This window comes from Lytechinus variegatus, chromosome 11, assembly GCF_018143015.1.
Source record: "Lytechinus variegatus isolate NC3 chromosome 11, Lvar_3.0, whole genome shotgun sequence".
NCBI lineage: Eukaryota > Metazoa > Echinodermata > Echinoidea > Temnopleuroida > Toxopneustidae > Lytechinus > Lytechinus variegatus.
This window is the reverse complement of record NC_054750.1, coordinates 435243-457013: the sequence shown is the minus strand read 5'-3', so window position 1 is coordinate 457013 and position 21771 is coordinate 435243.

Sequence of the window (21771 nt, the reverse complement as noted above, 5' to 3'; positions counted from 1 at the left end):
GGGTGAGCAAGACGATATGAGATACATGTGACGGTAGAGAGAGACTGATGGAACACACTGTCCAGTAATGATGATAATGTAATTGCGCTCGTACGTGTCGGAGTCATGATAACACGATTCCTCATCCATATACATGGCATGTCCATTTCGTTTAACTTGTGTAATTAACCTTGTTGCTCAAAGTCCTTTGAGAGACGACGTGCTAGAAATAATGCACACTATGTTGCCTCTGAACGTAATGCACATAACAAAGTATGCATCAGATATCGGAAATCAGACCACTACACTTCTTTATCAGGCACACTATATTCCAACAGATATGCTATGCTGACCTATATTCATTTTTTGACAGAGAATAGGTCTACAATCTGCAATCTGATACATGCGTCAATATTTTTTTTCTTTTCATTTTCTAAATGTCCTTATTTGGTCGGTACGCTCCCTCGCACACAACTGACTGCTTCTCTTTTTTAGAAGGCTTCCTCATCATGGTCATAGATCTTCCATACAAGCAGCTTTACAATGGGGTATAAGGCCTACTGTGTTATAGTAATAGTAATAATAATAATAGCAAATTTTTATGAAGCGCTTTTCCCAGAATGGCCCAAAGCGCGGATTCATTTCAATCAAGCATGAAAAGTGCACAATTTCCACTCCCTGGGGAGCATTCCTTGCATTCGTCGCAGCCACATTACGGCGCTGGCAAAATCAAACATACAATATCTTTCGCATCCTACCGGGTACCCATTTAGCACCTGGGTCGAGAGTGGCAAAGTGTGGATTAACGCCTTGCCAAAGGACGCTAGGCCGCGGTGGGATTCGAACACACGACCCTCTGTTTACAAGGCGAGAGTCAGAACCACTACACCACGGCTCTTCCGAGGTCAATCCAAACAATCCGAGGTCAATCCAAAGAAACCCAACTGTTCGGTCGCTATGATATTCCATTGCATGACAGTGATATTGACATGACGTTCGGCATGATAACAATGAAACGGTACACCATGGTTGGATTCAAAATGCCAGATTTCACAATCGAAAGCATTTCACAAATTTTATGTATTTATCGTTAGAAGTTGCACAATTGCTTAAAGGACAAGTCCACCCCCAACAAAAAGTTGATTTGAAAAAAAAGAGAAAACTCCAACAAGCAAAACACAAAAACAATCATCAAAATCGGATGTAAAAAAAGAAAGTTATGACATTTTAAAGTTTCGCTTAATTTCGCAAAGCACATCCTGGTCGGTATTCAAATTGGCAGACTGATGACGTCACCCGCTCATTTTTTTTTTTTTGTATTTTATTATATAAAATATGAAATAATCTAATTTTCTCCTCCTTGTCAAGTGAAACAAAGTTTTATTTCTCCCTGAACATGTGGAATTACCATTATTTTAACATTTTAAGGTTAAGTTAAGTTGGTCCTTATTGTCAAATTTTTGAAAATTGAAATATTGTATGATTCAAACAATAAAAAACAAAAGAAATAGTGAGTGATGGACATCATCGACTCTCTCATTTGCATATCGCTGAGTTGTGCATATCACTGTTTTGTGAAAAATAAGCGGAACTTATTTTATTATTATTATTATAAAATAAATGTCATAACTTTCTTAATTCACATCCGATTTCGATGAAATGTGCAGCGTTATGTTTGTTTGATTTTCTCTATCGAATCAAATCAACAGTTTTCTGGGGTGGACTTGACATTTAAGTTTAGTAGTAGTAGTAGTAGTAGTAGTAGTAGAGGTAGAGGTAGAGGTAGAGGTAGTAGTAGTAGTAGTAGTAGTAGTAGTAGTGTAGTAGTAGTTTTAGTAGTAGTAGTAGTAGTAGTAGTAGTAGTAGTAGTAGTAGTAGTAGTGTAGTAGTAGTTTTAGTAGTAGTAGTAGTAGTAGTAGTAGTAGTAGTAGTAGTAGTAGTAGTAGTAGTAGTAGTAGTTTTAGTAGTAGTAGTAGTAGTAGTAGTAGTAGTAGTAGTAGTAGTAGTAGTAGTAGTAGTAGTAGTAGTATTAGTAGTAGTAGTAGTAGTAGTAGTAGTAGTAGTAGTAGTAGTAGTAGTAGTAGTGTAGTAGTAGTTTAAGTAGTAGTAGTAGTAGTAGTAGTAGTAGTAGTAGTAGTAGTATTAGTAGTAGTAGTAGTAGTTGTAGTAGTAGTAGTAGTAGTAGTAGTAGTAGTAGTAGTAGTAGTAGTAGTAGTAGTAGTAGTAGTAGTAGTAGTAGTAGTAGTAGTAGTAGTAGTAGTAGTAGTAGTAGTAGTAGTAGTAGTAGTAGTAGTAGTAGTAGTAGTAGTAGAGGTAGAGGTAGAGGTAGAGGTAGAGTAGAGGTAGTAGTAGTAGTAGTAGTAGTAGTAGTAGTAGTAGTAGTAGTAGTAGTAGTAGTAGTAGTAGTTTTAGTAGTAGAAGTAGTAGTAGTAGTAGTAGTAGTAGTAGTAGTAGTAGTAGTAGTAGTAGTAGTAGTAGTTTTAGTAGTAGTAGTAGTAGTAGTAGTAGTAGTAGTAGTAGTAGTAGTAGTAGTAGTAGTAGTAGTTTTAGTAGTAGTAGTAGTAGTAGTAGTAGTAGTAGTAGTAGTAGTAGTAGTAGTAGTAGTAGTAGTAGTAGTAGTAGTAGTAGTTTTAGTAGTAGTAGTAGTAGTAGTAGTAGTAGTAGTAGTAGTAGTAGTAGTAGTAGTAGTAGTAGTAGTAGTAGTAGTAGTAGTAAAAGTAACTTTCAAATAAGTGACAGTAGTAGTATTTTTTTCTTTGGTGAGGTGGTACACTTTTGTTTTTTATTGTCAAAATATTGTTAGGAATTTTTTAAAAGGTGATTTCCAATTTTCGTTTTGGAATCGGCAGACCATTTTTGAAGTATCAGTTGCATCTTAAGGAAAATTAATACTCATTTATGTGCAAGCATGAAAATTTCCCTCATCCATCTTTCCTGGATGAATAGCCTCAGGTCGTTAGGCTACCATGTCTTCAGCTTCCTGCTGAGGCTCAACGGCCTGAAGGCCCAGGGATACCCTTGTCAGCTCAATTGCCATGCGCAAACAGTTCAGAGATTTGCGGCCAAATCCGCAACCGTGCTCAAGAACGAGCAAATACGGATAAAATATATCAAATATGTACACAGTTTAGCCCGGAACCTCCTCTATCTTTTGATTTACTTTCTTCTCACTTTCTTTCCCCTCCCTCCCTCCCTCTCTCCCTCTCTGTCTCTCTCTTTCTCTCTTTCATTCGCAGACGTCTCAGTCTTTCCATCCCTCCCTTATGACCTTCCTTCTACAGTATATCTAACTCTTCCGTCTTTATCCTTCTCCTTCGTGTTCATAGCACTGTATTTTTACTTCTTTTAGGATCCTTCTCCATTATCTATTTCTCCCGCTCTCCCTCTCAATCTTAAACTGTCCATCCGTCCCTTTTTTCAGATCTGCATGGAGTCCGTTGCAGAAAGAGTTGGGTTTTAAACGCAAGTCAAAAAATCAATCGTAAGTACCAAATGCGCGCTGTTGATTGGCTGAAAATCAAGTTACGCTTGATTTTTTTAGAGTTGCGATCGATTGCAACTTTTTCTGCAAAGGGCCTCTTATTGCCCCATCTCTATCACAATCCACAGCCTTTTCCCACCATTTATCCACTACCCAGTAAGAATGTCCATCATCCTTCCATTCGAGTCTTCCGACCTTCCCGCTTCCCGTTCCTCCGATCTCTCTTCCTCTCTTTCTTCTTCCGTCTTCTTCAAAATCATTCTCCCTATATCAACCAGCCTTAATATATAAAAGAAAACCTTATTGATAATGAACAACAGTGAATGTTGCAAATAATAATCAATATTGCTTGGCTCCCTGACAGTCGACAAATTCTAAAGAAATTGTTCGTCTATTGCCACGTTGGCCGGTACAAGTAGGTCAAACGAGAAAAATAATCGCTATTTGAAACCATGAGTTTGTGTGCATGAGTGACTCTATAAGTATGTGATGGTGTTGTTTTGGGCGTAAGCACAACAATGTTTAATTCATGATTATTAAAACATGTGATGACGAAAATCCAAGCAGAAAAATGCTAACATTCTGCCTTGAAAACATTCAAACAATTAAATCCTGGAAACTGTTTGAACAACTTTGCCCCGATTCTTTTCTTTCATCATAAGATACTCCTCAGGAGATTGTGGCATACAGATGGGGGTCTTAGGGCCCCCCCCCCCCCAAAAAAAAAAAAGCAGGGAGAGGGAGGCTGAAATAAAACATTTTTTCTGAATACTATGTCAAAATCAAATTGCAACATTTATTTTTTTGTAAGATAAAATTTCGTAATTTTTGTTTGCTCGCTTCTCTCACTTGCGACCTTTTTTCAATTAAGCCTGATTCGCAATATCTCCCCCCCCCCCCCACCACAAAAAATGGCTCACTACGTCACTGTTTTTATGATTATTATCACTGTGTGCATTATGGTTTAGCTTCTTGACATAGAGATAAAACAGTTAGAAAACAACAAAGGTTATTGTTAGACGATGTAATAGCCGTTCTCATTAAACTGTAATAAGAAATTAAGAGTTTTTCGACGATGAAAACGTAAAATTGCTTATCAAGACTCGTCTCTTTGATTGTCTAACTATACGTGTGTACTTTCAAAATCCGGATTCTATTGAAAAATATGCGCGCATTCTTCTCTAGACAAGTGCCTTCGTTTCCATGTGTTGATTCGCTATGACTTTGGAAGTGGAAAAACTTGATACAGATTAAAAGAAACGAAATCCCGTGGGGGATGAGGCTTGTGGTTTGATAAATTGATTACCAAGATAGAAAAAACACACTTCCTTTCAAATATTCGAATAGTTGAAACAGAAGAAGGAATACAACCTTTTATGTTGAGTCAGGAGTAGCCTATAATCTAGGCGGCGGCTGCAGTTATTATGTTGCCTGCTATGCTGAATGTAAGAGATACGTATGATCTGGCGAGACTAGGCATTTGTGGCCACATCCACAAATGCGTAGTTTGCGTCAGATCAGCCGTATCTCTTGCGTCTAGCATAACAGCGAAGGCTGCAAAAAAAACTGCAGCATCCGCCTAGATTATAGGCTAAGTCAGGAGTAGCTGAAACAAGGATATCGTTGAATGTAGAACAATTCAGTATCATGTTGCGTTAAGGGGGGAAATTCACAAGTTTTAGATATCATTAAGGAACGATCAATAATTTGGGTCGAACATTTTTTTTTGTTCTTAAAAAGCATCTTCTTTCTTTCAACAGAGACTCCAAAGAGGAAGAGCATGTGTCGAGAATAGAACGAAAGGGGAATTAAAACGAAACAACAAAATATAATCTTTAAAAAACATTTAAAGAGAACAAACAAAATATAGACAACATTAGAAAAGGATGCTTCGCTGCCTGCGGAGCTTTTTTCCTCAATCTGCTTTTCAAAGAACAAAGACGCATGAATATTGTACGCGTGATGCGGATTGCAGCTTGCATTCTATTTGAACGCTATATTATTCCGTATGAACCATTGTTTCGTGTTTTAAGAACACTTGTTTATGCTAACCCTGAAATTATAATGAAGTTATAGCATGGTTTGCCAGAAGGCTCACAATGATGATGTAAACCGCAATCGTTGCCATAGAAACGTGTCTTCCTTTTACTGGTAATCGCGTGCACACAGAATGTCCCAGCAAAGATCTAAAAACAAATGTTTCAGATATCTTGTGTTTTAACCTTTATTCTACAAGCATGAAGTAATGATGTATTGTTTTAAAACGTAAAAAAAAATCATGAATTAAGTGTTTGATATCATGTAAGGATTAATCAATTAATGTAGTAAAATATGCAAGATCAATTATGTCATCAATATACACATACCATAATCATGTCCAGTTATGTAAGGATTATAATCAATTAATATAGTAAAATATGCAAGATCAATTATGTCATCAATATTACACATACCATAATCATGTTCAGTTGTCGGATTTAAGAAACGGGGCCGCTCTGTCTGCAGATCTTAATGCAAATGTTCAACAAAAGACTTATTAACTGTCTCAATCATGTCGAAAAAATGCAAAGCTTTCGTTTGTTTGTTTGTTATTTTCTTTTTTTTTTGCTAATGTTGACATTGGTATATACATGTACCTTTCTCAATTCGAGACACTACGCATGCTCGTTTCATCAAGTAGTATCGGGCTTATGACTGGAGTTTGATTACGTTTTTGTTACGATGTGTAAATGTAACTTTTTCGTTGGGATACCAATCAGGCCCCTTAAAAATAATGAATTTCATTTGGATAATGTACAGGTGGTTTGACCGTTTAAATCATGATTAAGGGCGTCAATTTTTTGAGCGCTTAGGGGGTGACAAAAGGTTTTCTGGCGTGGTCTATCAACAGCAAATGGATTGTTTCGTTCGCCTTTGATATCAACACTGAGGAGGTCTCTGTTAGATTCTTTTCTTATCTTATCAAAAAAATGTTCTAGTGATTGCAGGATGTAGCAGATTGCTGCCGATGCATGCATCAGGTAGTCGGCCTTGTTGATTGATTGATTGATTGATTGATTGAATTTATTTTTCTTCCTTTGGAACAAATTTACAAAGTAAGTAGGAACAAATCAAAATATGAATAACAGAAATGAAAAAAGGAACTCACTGGAAAGAATCGATTGTTTATGTGAGTCCCCTGAAATAAATATCTGATTAAAATTTATCAAATACAAATAGAAATGAACAATGTTCAATAGAAAAATGCTAGTGGGGTCAAGTTTAGTATGTTTTATGCACTATATGCATATGCTTTCTCTTCAATCAGTCTTTTTGTTCCGTTACATGTGTGTATTTTGACCTGTAAAACACGTACACGATCAATAAATAAACAAACAGGGCAATGGGAACGATTTTTTGAGTGGGGGTGCTGAAATCAATTCGAAAAGCAAAAAGGGTTTCTAGTACAAGATGGAGATCAAATTAGTGCCAAGAAATTTAAAAAGCGGAAAAAATATGATTTCCGTCACTAAAAAATGAAGGTAATTTTAGTTACACATTTTGCAATTTTGACACATCTTCCAGAATAGCTGGGGGTGCTGCCTAAGTAGAATTATACACGCAAAACCGCCAATGTTTTTTTTTGTAGCCTCACTTCCAAGGGCCATGAAAAGTAACAAGGGCATCGATGAAAGAAACAGGCGATTCAGCAATAACACAACAAAAATAAGACAGAAAACTGCTGTTATTTTCTCTCTCATTTTTATGTCGAAGCACGTACATCGCATTTCCGCTCTTCTCACATTCGCCAACACCTAAGAAAAAACAGATATTCCAATAAATTACAAAAGAGGAGACACATAAATATTTTCGTGGCTGAAAGCGACTGTTTAAGATTTAATTTGTATGTCTGATATTTTCGATATATAGACCACACGTACTAAAAAAAAAATTATTTTTCAGAGTTTTTTTCAATCGTTCTTGATATTTACATGCTATTATACGGTCAGGTTATCCAATTATCTTTCTTTTTTCGCCATACCTTATTATTCAATCCATGTTTCACATATATTTGCGTTTAATCTTTAATACCACTTGAAATTACTTTTATTGTAATATTAATTTTTTGTAGCCTATAAATCCGTTGTTATTTTGACTGGACAGACAGTGTGATTTAGCGAGAAAAAAAGTTATGAAATAGTAGGCTTTTTTAACAACAAGTAAATACTAAACGAAGATATTAGGCTTACGACTTTTTTTTCATTCTCTTATGTAAAGAAAAAAATATGTTTATAAGTTATATAGACCTATAGAATTTCATACTTTCTGCGGTTAATATTTTTTCGAGAGTCCAACTGTCGGCATGATCAAAGGGTATTCAACTGAATAATTATCTAAACATAAAAATGTAACAAATAGTACCTTTAAGGATTACAACACTTAGCATTGGTAGTGGTATTGGGATTTCAAGACTTAAATGCTTATCTATCTTATTTCATTTCTCGATTCAGATTTCGTGTTAACAATGTAATCAAGAAGAAACACGAGCAAATTACGTTTCATACTTATGCATAATACACCAATTAGCAGTATTCATTACAAAATTTGAAGTTTTGATTTAATTTGAAAATATTGTTGAAAACAATTTCAACATGTTATCAAGCATTTTTTCAATTTTGAAAAATCGTGAAAATGGGGACACAAACTTGCTACAGTCTTTGGTTCTTCAATTTAGTACGTTTTAGTACATGTTTTGTTTGGTGTGTTTGTTGCTTTTTTCTATTTCATGTATTTTTTAATTGTTTGTCATACTTGGAACTTTAATATATATGTGTATATTTCTTTCCTACTTTATTTCCAGGCGAAAAAAAACATTTTATTCGTTTTCCTTTTCTGACAATGTGAAAGTAACCATTTCAACCTAAATACTTTGAAGATATTTTACTTATGATTATATGTACTTTATTACCACTCACTGAAAGAATACTAATAAAATTGACTTAAACTGGGAGCTAGTCACTGCATTATTTGGTTATGTGATACGGTAACCTTTTTTTAATGATTTTAATACCTAATACATATTGCTACTAAGGTACGAAAAGTGTCCCAATGCGTACTTTGTGAATTTCATCCTTGCATTTTTTTCAATATCTATCCATTTCTTCTACCCTAACTTTATATCCTTCCCTCAAGTCGTTCGCAATCTTCCCTGTATTGTACGTATGCTTAAACTTCTCCAAAAGTCGTCTGTAATCAGTATATCACCAAGCCTTATTTTTCCCTTTGTCCGTCAAGGAAATTAAAAATGTCCTTATGAGTTCTTTTATCTCTGACCTAAAGGCTGTGATACGTCACAATAGAAGATGTCCCTGGACGCGACTCTGAGGGCCTCAAACCCATCGTGTAGAGCACGGCATCACTCGAAGAAATAAGAGGATTACAATGTAAAGTCTGAGGAACGAAGAAAAGAAAATCCATTAATAAATGAGCAACACACACTGTTGAGTCGAGTTTAACCGGAGGGGTCTAGCTTTGTGCTAACCATGATGTGATCAAGATATATAGTTGCGTTTTTCAAATCCTATATTTCTTCGCGAATATATAATTCATTTCCTAACTCATTAGTGGTGTTTCTTCCATTTCGCTCGAGTTTCATGGCTTTCCTGTGTGTTTCCCTATAATTGGTTGTCTACTCACAAGAGCAGAATGCATGGTAGCTATATATATATATGTATATATACATACATATATATAATATATATATATATATATATATATATATATATATATATATATATATATATATATATATATATATAGTGTAAAGAAATGGATGAAGAGAACAATGGTAGGCGTAGCTTAAATCAAGGTTCCCCAGAGCTATCTACCCTTTGGAAAAATTGGTGATGCCGAAAAATGTCTCTGCCGGGAATCGAACCCGGGCCCCCAGCTTTGAACGCCGGTGCCTTAACCACTAGACCACAGAGACGGGTTAGTGGCTAGGCGACCCTGATCCAATTGACCGTCAGATAGACAGATTTTCGACACCATACCAATTATAATTTCCTTTGTCGGGTGAAGTTGGGTTTTGAACAATGACAAGCCGCCATGCCTCAGCTGGATCAAAGCTAGTGCTTTGATACAGTACACGTATGGGAGAAAGTATACAAATGTGTGTGAAGCTATACATGTACAACAGCTTTGGCAACTCTTTTATTTTAAATATTGTGTAAAGAAATGGATGAAGAGAACAATGGTAGGCGTAGCTTAAATCAAGGTTCCCCAGAGCTATCTACCCTTTGGAAAAATTGGTGATGCCGAAAAAATGTCTCTGCCGGGAATCGAACCCGGGCCCCCAGCTTTGAACGCCGGTGCCTTAACCACTAGACCACAGAGACGGGTTAGTGGCTAGGCGACCCTGATCCAATTGACCGTCAGATAGACAGATTTTCGACACCATACCAATTATAATTTCCTTTGTCGGGTGAAGTTGGGTTTTGAACAATGACAAGCCGCCGCCTCAGCTGGATCAAAGCTAGTGCTTTGATACAGTACACGTATGGGAGAAAGTATACAAATGTGTGTGAAGCTATACATGTACAACAGCTTTGGCAACTCTTTTATTTTAAATATTGTGTAAAGAAATGGATGAAGAGAACAATGGTAGGCGTAGCTTAAATCAAGGTTCCCCAGAGCTATCTACCCTTTGGAAAAATTGGTGATGCCGAAAAAATGTCTCTGCCGGGAATCGAACCCGGGCCCCCAGCTTTGAACGCCGGTGCCTTAACCACTAGACCACAGAGACGGGTTAGTGGCTAGGCGACCCTGATCCAATTGACCGTCAGATAGACAGATTTTCGACACCATACCAATTATAATTTCCTTTGTCGGGTGAAGTTGGGTTTTGAACAATGACAAGCCGCCATGCCTCAGCTGGATCAAAGCTAGTGCTTTGATACAGTACACGTATGGGAGAAAGTATACAAATGTGTGTGAAGCTATACATGTACAACAGCTTTGGCAACTCTTTTATTTTAAATATTGTGTAAAGAAATGGATGAAGAGAACAATGGTAGGCGTAGCTTAAATCAAGGTTCCCCAGAGCTATCTACCCTTTGGAAAAATTGGTGATGCCGAAAAAATGTCTCTGCCGGGAATCGAACCCGGCCCCCAGCTTTGAACGCCGGTGCCTTAACCACTAGACCACAGAGACGGGTTAGTGGCTAGGCGACCCTGATCCAATTGACCGTCAGATAGACAGATTTTCGACACCATACCAATTATAATTTCCTTTGTCGGGTGAAGTTGGGTTTTGAACAATGACAAGCCGCCATATGCCTCAGCTGGATCAAAGCTAGTGCTTTGATACAGTACATGTATGGGAGAAAGTATACAAATGTGTGTGAAGCTATACATGTACAACAGCTTTGGGAACTCTTTTATTTTAAATATTGTGTAAGAAATGGATGAAGAGAACAATGGTAGGCGTAGCTTAAATCAAGGTTCCCCAGAGCTATCTACCCTTTGGAAAAATTGGTGATGCCGAAAATATGTCTCTGCCGGGAATCGAACCCGGGCTCCCAGCTTTGAACGCTGGTGCCTTAACCACTAGACCACAGAGACGGGTTAGTGTCATTGTTCAAAACCCAACTTCACCCGACAAAGGAAATTATAATTGGTATGGTGTCGAAAATCTGTCTATCTGACGGTCAATTTGATCAGGGTCGCCTAGCCACTAACCCGTCTCTGTGGTCTAGTGGTTAAGGCACCGGCTTTCAAAGCTGGGGGCCCGGGTTCGATTCCCGGCAGAGACATTTTTTCGGCATCACCAATTTTTCCAAAGGGTAGATAGCTCTGGGGAACCTTGATTTAAGCTACGCCTACCATTGTTCTCTTCATCCATTTCTTTACACAATGTTTAAAATAAAAGAGTTGCCAAAGCTGTTGTACATGTATAGCTTCACACACATTTGTATACTTTCTCCCATACATGTACTGTATCAAAGCACTAGCTTTGTATCAAAGCAATAGCTTTGATCCAGCTGAGGCATGGCGGCTTGTCATTGTTCAAAACCCAACTTCACCCGACAAAGGAAATTATAATTGGTATGGTGTCGAAAATCTGTCTATCTGACGGTCAATTGGATCAGGGTCGCCTAGCCACTAACCCGTCTCTGTGGTCTAGTGGTTAAGGCACCGGCGTTCAAAGCTGGGGGCCCGGGTTCGATTCCCGGCAGAGACATTTTTTCGGCATCACCAATTTTTCCAAAGGGTAGATAGCTCTGGGAACCTTGATTTAAGCTACGCCTACCATTGTTCTCTTCATCCATTTCTTTACACAATATTTAAAATAAAAGAGTTGCCAAAGCTGTTGTACATGTATAGCTTCACACACACACACACACACATATATATATATATAAATCAAGACATACAGAGTGAGGGGGTGATATCATTGATTAGTTCATAAAAAATCGCCAAAGATAAAGCAAGATACAACATTTTCATAATAGTCCATTCGTCAATATTTCGGCAATAACTCGGATGCGCGTCGGCAGTCACTTTCCGAACCACCATACGCCTTCAAAGTATCGAAATATTGTTCAATTTAATTTTTAAAAATCCAACATTTGCTCTTTTTGGGCGTTCATATGAAGAAAGTGCTAAGGAGATCAAGAGATGGGAATCGCTAGGGAACCCATATCCTATCTCTCCCTATATCTCGCTCTTTTCAAATAACTAAAAGGTATTATTTGTGTTTTCATCTGTAAGAAACAACTAATTTTCCCTTAACTTTAATATCATGTTTTTTTTTTCATTACAAACCACAATGCATTAAATAATTCACCATTCAGGGGAAAACAATGTGATAAATTCCCAGGGTATAGTATGTCCCATTTCCATAAGAAAATCATTCCTTTTATGTCTTAAATATCACAATTTTATTAAAGGAAATAGTGTTTGTTTAAAGTTCAATGCCCGGTTCTAGAAAAGCGGAGAGACTTTAAATGAGTATCAGAGGCAATTAAAAATCTTACTAAGTTCATTCGAGGAGGTAAGGTTTCCGTCCCTAATAATTAAAATTAAAGTAACACTCCGACTTTGGTGACATATTAGATTTTAGATTTCAACAGGATCTCTAGAATATATTGCTCGTCGATTCATGTCATTGCTAAAATTATTTCTGCATTTTTTACAAGTCTGATCATGTTTATATAAAGTGTTACCTGCAATATAAACTTTTAACGAGATTTATTTATTGAAATTATTCAATTCAGTAGGAATACGTAGGAATGCACATGATCTATTTAACAACTATGTTATAAATTAGAATGAATAAAATGAACATAAGCCTATGCTCTTAAAAACATTGTTTGAAGTAACACATTTCGATTTTAAATAGTCTAGTATTTAATCCCACATATGCACATGCCCCCCAACCATTCTACTTGCCCAAATAGAGATGCAATACAAGTGCGAAAGAGTGATTTAAATTAGGCATTCTAACTCAGATCTGATTGCATCGCATTGACCAGGCACACGTCAAGTGAACAACGAGGTGTGCTACATCTATTAAACCCCTAAGGCTTCGTTTTACTTCATAATTGTTGCATACGAAATGACGAGAAAGCAGCTCGGTAAGGTGTTTGAAGAAAACAGTTTTACGTATTTAGAACTATAAAACGCTATATCATGAAAACAAAAACCAAACTAAGGGCACTGCCCCCCTCCCCCCTTCCCCAAAGAAGAGAAACATTGCAGGGAAATATTAGAAATATATTTCCTTCCATTTGCTTTCAGTATATTGTATATTTCATACCACAGTGTAACAATGTATATCCATTTTTCAATAACGTATACCAAGAACACCAAGTTCTTAGCGAGATGAATGGGTGCGATAGTTTATGATCACGTGGTCTCAAAAAGGGTGGGAAAAGTTGCCTTGAAAACGAAGCACGTATGACTTCTACAAAATTGTGTGACGTGCTTTGGAAACAAATGTAGCCTCGTACTGTAATAAATTTCGACATTGAATGATCGATGAGGTGACTGAGGTGCCAGATATTTCTAAAAATAAGTGGGGGTGTGAAAAAATGAGAGGTATATAAAGATGGAATTGATGAGAGGTAATTCAGTGATGCTGTTTGATATACCTAACGAGATAGGATATGGATTAAAAGATTGGAACATGTTCCGCTTAAAATATTTTATTTGCATAAATATCCATATGAATTGCGAAGAGTGGAAAGAGGTCAGATACTATACAAATTTTAATGTCTTTAACAAAGAGAGGTCATCCGTATAATGAAAAGCTTCTACATGCGCAAGGGATGGTCCGGGTTAAAAATATTTGTATCTAAATAAAAAGAGTAAAATTTACACAGCAAAATGCTCAAAATTCTTAAAAATCGGATAACAAATAACAGAGTTATCAAATTTAAAATTTTATCAATATTTTGTGAAAACGTGCACATCGTCATAAGTATTCGTTAGATGGGCTAATGATGTCACACCCCCCACTTTCCTTTTTCTTATGTTATTTATACATAAACTCATAATTTTGTCATACTATATGTAAATGATGTGTCTCCATTATTATGAGATAAGTTGCGGCACTAAATACCTAATGCACTTAATCAGTTGTCAATCCCATTGTTTAAGTTCTTGGGTCAACAAAAAATCATATAATGAAATACAAAAGAACAAGTGGGGATATGACATCATCAGCCCACCTAATGAATATTCATGAAGATATGCCTATAAATGTTTCCCGGGAATAATGCAAATCTTTGAAATTCAATAACTGTGTTATCTCTTATCCGACTTTGATCAAACGTTCAGCATTTTGCTTTGTGCATTTTGCTCTATTTATTTATGAACATCTCCAGCCAATACCATATATATATATATATAGATATATATATATATATATATAGATATATATATATATATATGCAGTTTTTGCAATGCCGACAATTAAGTTATTTTATTCACTCTCCAAATTTTCGGTAGACCTCTACATTCTATGTATGTATATTGTATGTATGTATGTATGTATGTATGTATGTATGTATGTATGTATGTATGTATGTATGTATGTATGTATGTATGTATGTATGTATGTATGTATGTATGTATGTATGTATGTATGTATGTATGTATGTATGTATGTGTGTATGTATGTATGTATGTATGTATGTTTGTATGTATGTATATTGGATATGACTGTAACAACCTTCAAAGCGATCGATGTCAATGTCTGCTGTAGAAGAGAGACCATATATAAATGAGAAGCCTTACAAATCAGTGGCGTCATGAGTCAAATATTTTGAGGGGGCATGAATGAAAACAATATTTGTGTCAGATTCTAACCAGAGTTTTTCCCCTTCATTGTATTTCTTTTTATCCTTCTTGTATTTCTTGTTGGTGAATATCTTAGCAGGCATCCCCTAGCACCCCCCCCCCCTCCATCTACGTGCAATTTTACGCAGGGAATGAAAAGTCTTTAATGAGCTACAATAGTACGACTAAATATTGAACTTAAAATATGGATATGAAAAGAAACCATTTCTGTTCTGTTGATCAGAGTAAGTAAAATAGAATTTGATTCTTTTTATAAGTAGTACAGTAAGTGTTATCCCAATTTTGTAGAATAATTGCATTTATGCATTTTTCTTAAGCTTTTGTTGACATTAAAATCAGGATACCTTTTCAAAGCAACAAAGAATTGCAAACAAATTGTGTTTAGTATGAATTATAAAAGGTTTCAAAAGCAATTAGGTATTGTATGCAAATTTTGTGTCCATAAATAGCTGGGAAATATAATGCCAAGGGGATTTGATACTCAGGAACCTAGATCATTTTATAAAAAGCAAAAAAAAAAAATATGACTCTCCGTAATCACACATCAAAAGTTGATTTGCATCATTGTTTGTTTCGTGAATTCTGGTTTGTTCCATTAATAAAATAATGCATATCCTAGTAATATTTTTTCCCCTTATTTCAGCTCCCATATAAGTTTAACCAATTTCACATAATTATCCCCATGTGTCAGAATTCCCCCTCCTCCCTCGTTCTCTCTCTCTCTTTGCCTCTTTTCTATCACTATATATTTCTTATCTTTACATTTTCTCTCTCTCCTTCTTTCTTTCCCATTTTTTCCTTTTCATTCCCCCCCCCTTCTGTTTTTTCTGAATATTTTATCTTTTCTAGTATATTTTTCTCTGTTTCTCTCCCTTACACCTGTTAACTTTCTCTTTTGTCTTCTTTGTTACTCTTTTCCTTAATATTTTCTTTGATTCTTTCTTTTTTATTGCATTATGATTCCTTCCATTCTGTCTTGTTTGAACTCCTACCCTGAATACTTATTTGAAACATGCTCACTACTTGCGATCAGGGATATGTAACTGTCGCATAATTGATACTCTTCGTGTTTGTTTCATGCATTTTCCCCCGAACAAGAAATATGAGGAGGGAATGAATTATAGTTGTGATGTTGCCATTTGTGAAAAAAAAGAACTTCTGCCTCTAAGATCCTCAACATATATCACCGCTAGATGGCGCTAGACCATATTATGAGCAAACTTCGTCTCATGTCCCCGATGCAATCTGATTTAAGATGATGGTTAGGGGAGGGGTTATTTTATTTATTTATTCCGAGAAAACAAAATTATAGTAAGTGACAAATTATGACATTTCAATAACTATCGTGATGATTAAAAGTGTGTAACCCAAGCTTTTATAGATAAAATCAACATTTCAAGAGCGATAACGATTTTATTATTTGTTTTTCCTGTTTTTTATGATGATATTTTTATCACTATCGTCACCATCATTATAATGATTGTACCATAGGATGAATCAACTTTAGTGAGACCAATGGAATTATTTCGTCAACAGAGGGCAGGTGACATAAAAAAATAAAATCTATGTTAATTTACGTGAATATAGATAATGAAAGAGGATATAACACCCCCCCCCCCCTAAAATTTGATATTATGATCTTCTAGTTATACATGATTGGATCATGGTTCTTTCGTTTTGACAGTAGAACAAATTGATAATTGTTAAATCAATTGCTACCTACTTAACAGACAACAATACGTGTTTGTTAAAGATCATAACTCCAATATGAAATATGTTAACTGTGTAGTCCCCCAGGGTAGCTTATTGGGCCCACTTCTTTTCACAATTTATATGAATGATTTCTGTAGATCATCCAAAATATTATCCCTTATCTTGTTTGCAGATGATTCGACCTTATTTTTTTCTCATCAGAATCCACAAACTTTAGTTGATGTTATTAATTCTGAACTTATTAATGTTACTGAGTGGATAAGAGCAAATCGATTATCTTTGAACCTTAACAAAACAAAATACAAGTTATTTAGTAATTCCATAGACAAGTTACCGATGAACATTATACATGTATTTGATAATACCCCATTAGAAATGGTACCTTACACCAAATTTCTTGGAATAACAGTTGACAGTAAACTTTCTTGGAAAAATCATATTGAAAATATATCCAAAATAATTTCACGAAATATTGGTATTATTAATAGGCTAAAATTTTGCATTCCCTCCACATCATTAATCATGCTCTACTCATCCTTAATCTTGCCTTATTTGAACTATGGGATTCTTATTTGGGGTGATACCCATCAATATTTATTAGATAAATTGTTGCTTTTGCAAAAGAAAGCACTTCGTATTATTCATAGTACATGTTTCCGTTCTCATACGGACCCACTTTTTCTAGAAAGTAAACTGTTGAAAGTCAAAGACCTGTATTTACTACAGTTAGGGCACTTCATGTATAGTTATAATAATAATGCACTTCCCCATATTTTTGATGCCATGTTCCCTAAAAATCAATTTTATCATAACTACCCCACGAGACACTCTGACGAACTTCACATCCCACTTTACAGAACTTTACTGGCCAAAAATACATTCCTATTCAACGGTCCTAAATTCTGGAACTCACTCGCTAATAATGTTAAAGACAGTGTCTCCTTGAATTCATTCAAACGTAAACTCAAACGTATCCTGCTTAATTCCTATAATTCTTCTCAACGGAACTAACACTTCATTATCTTGATTATAATCCTTACATTTTTCACTTTTATTTTATCTTTTTTCATCTATATTGTCCAGTCATATCCTTTGTTATTTCACCAGATCAAGCTGGTTCATGGTCAGCCCTTTCCCATTCTTAGATTTACTCCTTTTTAAAAACTAGTTGTCTTGTACTGTCCTGTCTCTTGTTTTGTCTTGTCTTCTATGTCTTGTCATCCCCTCTCTCTGTTTTTTTTTCCTGTCTTGCGCAACATATCCTTTACAACGAAGACCTCTTTGTGTGAAAAGCTTTGCATTTGTTCAGTTTTTATGTTTCCGTCAATATGATTTCTTTTTCTCTTTTTCTTTCCTGTAATACATGCATGTACGCATATAGTAAGTCGACTATAATTTCTTCTTTTCCAAGTGGGATCCACAATTTTACAAGCTTTGCTTTTTAGTGGATCCCCCTCATTTCCATATCCATTTATGCTCTATATTATACTGTTTTTTTACGAAGTAAGAATGCCCTTCTGTAAAATTGTATTTGATTTGTATTGTTTTATATTACTTTGTATTATGTTTTGAATGGAAATGAAATAAAAGAATTGAATTGAATTGAAATCATTTTTCAAAGACTGACTTTTTTGACTAATTTGAATTTGAGAGTTAATCATAAATCGCGCCCTTTGTCAATATGTTTTGTTTTTATCCCTTTTTCTGCGTTATCTGACATGCGTAATCGAATAGCCTTTTACAAAATATACATTTATCGTCTCATTCCGTCTATTGGGGCGTTGCAAGAAACTTGCGATCAATTGTAAGTGTATTTTCGTTCTCGAAATCAAGCATATACCGTGAAATCATTTGCAAATTTGCGATTGATTGCTAATCTGATCCATGAAACAAGGAGTGTAATCTGATTTTCTGAAGTTAAAAGTGATCAATCAATAAAATTGTAAAAGAATATTTGCAATTGATTGCAAATATTTTCTTGCAACACCCCCTATCTGACGTGGTTTATCAATGGAGAATAATGGAGACCCAAATTATAATCAGATCGCATGATGATTATTATTTAGATAATTGTAATACAATCTTAAACGTACAACGTGAGAGCGAGGGATGACGGATATCTCCCATATTGTTTGTATATAAAAAAGGGGAGGTTCTCTCGAAATCTACCCCATATCTGAAACTATATCATATCATTAGATGGTCTCTGCAGTTTAGTAGTATCAAATTTTAATTCTCTTGACAATACACTGACCGTATAAACAAAGAATAGGTAATTTTTTGTTGTGTGTGTGGCTTTTTATTACCCGACACAGAATCCCAGTTTACCATACCACCCCCCCCCTCCTCCTCCGAATCTCACGACATTTGAAACTCTTTCGCCACTCGTAGCTAGCTCCACATCTATCTATACCATGCCCCAGGCATTATATAATGATGGCTATTTTGACAGCGTGTGTCAATGTGTTGTCCCCGTATTCTTGCATAAGAACGAAGGAGGAGAGAGTCGCTGGAAAGCAGCGGAAATACAAAGGGCACCCTTCTGCATCATTGACATGCGCAGTGGATTACCCCGAGGCTATAGCCGTCACTGTACACGATAGAAAGAGACGTCAAATACCTTGTCTCACCGTCACCATGGCAACATAGCATCTTCTTTTTCTTCATCATCATGAGACTGTTTGGCGGGAAACGCTTGTCAAGCGTGTGTATTATGCGCGGAACGCCTGATTTTTATTCTAACGATGTTTTAACTCAATTTTCTTTAAGGACTCGTATTCATTTAAAGATCACGCAGATTTTGTGAAGTATAAACCAGTCACAGTGTTGCAAATTTGACTCACTTAAGCTATAGAAAAACAAAAATGTCAAAATGGTGTTTGTGCTTGAAATTACTGTCTTTATATGGCTTCCTAAGTACATGTATCTAATTTAATTCTTTTGTCTCGGGAAACCCTATGAATATTTATATATACATCTGTAATTATAATGCCATGTAACTGAATTTGTATAACTTCCAGTCAGAGTGTAAGACTATATAATGTAGAAATATCATGAAATGGAAATCATAAAAACTGATATCAAATACAGAAATTTTGGTAAATCGCTGATGTACTTCACAAAACTACTTTTATATAGATATATTTTTCGTCGTTTTTTCAAGTATTGATTTTTATCTCTATTAATTGTCTAATATTTAAAACTATTAAAATGGATTTTGAAAGAATCGATTTACTTTAACATTAGGGTGAGGACAAATTATAATGAAAATTGAACCTGGTGATTCTGACCTGATTTTTTTTGGGGGGGTGAGAAATGATTCGATAAAATGCTATCCATTAGTAATAACTGTCACATTCATGAAAAATAATTAGTCGTATTGATAAATCATTAATAAGAGATTGAGTTTATCTCTTGATGATATTTAATAGCATGTGGCCGTAGAGTATATAATAAAATACATGCGATTTATAAAAAGGGAGTTATTATTATTGTTATTAATATAATTATCATTATTATTAATGTTGTTGTTATTGTGTTGTAATTTTTCATTTTTCTAAATTTCTGGAGATGATCAAACATGCCTGTGAAAGAAACTCACGTGTATATTACGATTGGATACATTGAATTGGCACATACACACACACATACCCACACACACACACACACACACACATATTTACGGATTATATGTATGATGATTGTTCAAATGCTTTTCATCTTTAAACGTTTTTATTTCTTATTTCCCCCTCAAACAGGCTTCATCACTCTTTTTTGTCTTTTGTCGATTATCTTTTGAAAATTTAATACAAAATGTGTTTTTTATGTCAGTAGATATCGTTGGAAAATCTGATTTGCGACCAAAGAATTAAAGAACCACATGGGTTACTAACGTCTCATTAAAAGCTATATATTCATTTTATACTTTCAAATATTGTGAAAAGGCATAATCAAGCGTTATTCAAACTCGAGAGGGCGGTATTTGATTTCCGTTGAAGATCCACGATGACCCTCCTGTATATGTTTCATTTTTTACATTCAGAAATTAAAAAAAATCGTATTATTATTTTGTGTTGAAGGACAATCCTTGAAATTATTGATTAAAATAATTTTGTATTCCTTGTAATTTAAACTTTATCACTTTCGTTTCACCATGAAATCTTTGTTTATCTTTGCCGTTTCTGTTCCTAATTATGCAAATCGCAGACTTTTAGTTTTGTAAAAATCTGAATTTCGAAGATCAAGTCTCTCCTTTTGTGTCAAGTTGGCTTGGAAAGACCACCAAGGAAGTAGGTTTGATCATTTTCAAGATAATATATTTTTACAGGTTCTAAGATATAATTTATATTCTTCGAACAGTAATGAAAAAAAGTACATTTAAGATACTTTATATATTCTTGAACTTTAATAAACACCTGCGGCTTGTAATGAACGCTCAAGGTATGTGTAATGTACAGAAAGCGGATGCGAAATGAACATGAATAGCGATGCACACTCCATTAGGCAGTATGCACTTTATGAGTCGAAGTATGAGGTTTTAATAGAATATTTGAATGCGACAAAGACATGCGCTTGATATATTTATGATTATTTCAATAAAATTTTAGAGTCATATAATTGTGAATAATGGAATTTTAACAAAACTTGAATTTAGTAGATTAATGACGTCACAGCCGATAATCGCTTGGATATTGGCCTAACTTCATGATATTAGTGACGTTTGTTTAGAGTTTAAAAAATATATTTTTTATAAAGTACATAAAAGTTTTGTGATGGTACATTGAGTACTTTTGACCCGGTTCTAGAATGTTTTGATAAGTTCGGTAGTACTATGATGCAGGCGATGATTTAATTATGAAAGGTCAGCTCAGGTTCGTATGTTAGTTTGATGATATGGTGCAACCACTCTAGGCGACATTGGGATTCGCATAGGATTTTTTTTTTAGTATAGACCGTTCAGTATATTTGGGCGTAAAAGTACGTTGGTGACAACACCTACGTCCTCCCATACCCTGGTTGTGACGTGACGCGGCGATATCGTTAAGGAACTTGGTCTGTACTCAAGGCGTTCTTTTCGTTGTATTGAAGCTTGGGTCAGGTAGATTGTAATTAAAGAGTGTATGTAGGTTACATTGGTACTCGGAGTGGGTGCAACCGTTAACTAGGAAGATCTCTATTTAGTTTCAAATAAAGATTACAAGATTTGATAAGTCTTCCTTATTAATTAAGTGGGACTTGTTATGTTCCTATTGTAA